The following is a 2,449-nucleotide window of genomic DNA, read 5'->3' on the forward strand; positions in this document are numbered from 1 at the left end:
ATTCCAATTCCCCACATCTGATTATAAGTGCCCTTTCCACTTTCTCTCCTAGCTCCCATACTATCTCATGCGGCATCTGCACTCAGGACAAAGTGTGCCTGTGCAAATATGGGAACAAATATTTTCTTACAAATTGAGAAAGTAGTGTGTGTCAAAAGAACAAAGCAGGGCCTCCCCGGTAGCGCAGCGGTTGAGCGCTGGGTTGCGAAGCTGCCCGCAGCCTCTGCAGCACCAGTTTAATCCCCGAGGGTCCCCATGGCGCGCAGACCTCCCCTGCCACCCGTTGCTCCCCTCAGCAGTGTACTTCATCGGTCTGCCTGTTCTGCTCTCTGCTCTGGCTCTGGTGAATTCTCTCACCCTCCTGCTTCTGACTGTACCCAGTGCTTGTATAAATAAATAAATAATTAGATAGATAGATAGATAGATCTTAGAAAAGAACAAACAAGCAGTCCATCAATCACACAGTTTATTAAGGGCAACTCACATACAGGGATTCTTGGCACTGGAGCTGGTAGACTGGACTTTGGGTCAAGGAAGGATCTGCATCACCCATCGGCCCAGGTCATCCATCGGGTCTTCTGATACCCTGCTTAGTACAAATGACCCCTCTTGTGTAAGACTGATAACACTGAATTTTGTGTGGGGGACATGTCATGCACTTCTTTGCTATTTAAAATTAATAGTTATGCATGGATCTCACGTATGGTTAAATACACATGAAAGAAACAATAGGGAAATTGACTATATTCCCAATACAATGCAATTACTGGTCACAGGCTTAAGATATGTCTATAAACAACAAAATCATTTCAATTTTCCTCCCGTACCTGCTTATTTGTCTGCTTTACTTCTCAGGAACAGGAATGTGTTTTGCTACCCTAATCAAGAGACACACAGTAAACCATCAAGAAATACTTATCAAAAAATAGCTAGTCTTCTCAGATTGTTTTTAGATGTTCTCTCATTCTTATTACTTTGATTAGTTTGTTTGCAAAGCAACTCCTTCCCATAGCATACAAGTGTAACCTATTCTTTTTTTTTTTTTTAATAAATTTTATTTTTATATTCCCCATACAATTGTGTAACCTATTCTTAACCATAATCAGTTCATCATGAATGCTGAATGCATAGGAGGCTGGGGTGAACAGTTGTGTCTAGCTTGATTGCTGCCCCCAGAGAAACGCACAATCCACTCTGGGAGGGCTGGGGAGGTAAATGACTGGATAGATTTTCCCATCTCTAGGCTGTGACATGTTGAACCAGTCGGCTCCCCTGACTAGCTCCCCTGTCTGGCCAGGTGATTTCAGTTGTGCAAGAGGGGGTAGGGGGTGTGAGGGGGTGGGGGGATGGGGGACCTCCAGTTTTGCCACATTGTGTATGTTTCTCTCGCCTCCATTACCCACATCTGCAGCCATTGGCCTCAAATGCAGATTAAGTCCTTTGATGGCAGGCTCTAAAAACATGAGAAAGATTTTTCTCTTTGGTAGGAACATTTGAAATAACATCTTTTCAAGTGTGTTGAAGATCAGAATATGAATAGGATGGGGGTGTGGTAGGAAGGGATTGTGAAAGGAGGGGGTTGGGTCCCGCAGCTTGGACTATTCTGAAAGGGGTGGTGGCAAAACTAGCTTTCTTTTCTCTACAAAATGACAAAATCACTGTGGGGACATTTGCAGCCAGAATCTCTTTGACATTTTTGAATCTCCAAAATCATCAAAAATAAGACATACCATGTGTGTTGACAAGGAAAATGCTTTCTGTGGTGGAGTTGTCTAAAAGCCTTTAGCTTTATCAAGATTGCTCTGAGTTTTTGGATCATTGAAACATGTTATATTTTCCTGGGCAGCATTTACATCATGTAGAAAGTACAGTGGAGGAGATAAGTGCTTACCTATAAGTCACTGCAGACACAGCCAGCATGCCAGGTCCACATCTTCCCTCTTAGAAAGGAGAGAAAAGTAGAACAATGAAAATATTTGAAGTGTGGAATGCTGTCCAACCACCATTCACTGACTTAACGAACCTTTACAATTGTGTTAGAGGCCAGCCCTAGCCCCATAGTTGATCCTTAAGAATCACAGGAAAAAAGATCTTCAACTTTTCATTTAGAAGGACTAGGAACAGATCCCTGCAACCCCTTGAGGGTCCTGGAGACTTTGGCTCCCTCCCACATAGTTATAGTCCCTTGCATGGTCACTTGTTGGACAAAGATCATAAACACGCACTTGATCCAGAGAGGCAATAACACTGAAATCCCAGTGAGGAGTCAAACCTGCTCTCACCCAAAGCCATCTGGTCACCTACAAATAAGTTATCTCCTTCCCCCAATTTCCACTTGAGATTCTTTTATGGCATCAACCTCAACATTTTTTGCCCACTTATTTGTCCTTTAGGATCCAGTAGGATGTCAAAATCCAATAACCTACCAGAGCTAATGACAACTACCTAC

General features: G+C 43.0%; 1 long non-coding RNA gene across 1 annotated transcript; it reads right to left on the reverse strand.

The window, feature by feature from the left end:
* Nucleotides 1-458: 458 nt before the first annotated feature.
* On the reverse strand, nucleotides 459-1,935 carry LOC129146485 (uncharacterized). Its single transcript, XR_008553278.1, has 3 exons — nucleotides 1,892-1,935; nucleotides 828-878; nucleotides 459-586 (listed from the first exon to the last, which is right to left on the reverse strand). It is a non-coding gene; the product is annotated as an uncharacterized LOC129146485 (long non-coding RNA).
* Nucleotides 1,936-2,449: the final 514 nt, after the last annotated feature.

The sequence above is a fragment of the Talpa occidentalis genome, unplaced genomic scaffold (assembly GCF_014898055.3).
Source record: "Talpa occidentalis isolate TD23 unplaced genomic scaffold, MPIMG_talOcc4v2.1 talOcc4.2, whole genome shotgun sequence".
NCBI lineage: Eukaryota > Metazoa > Chordata > Mammalia > Eulipotyphla > Talpidae > Talpa > Talpa occidentalis.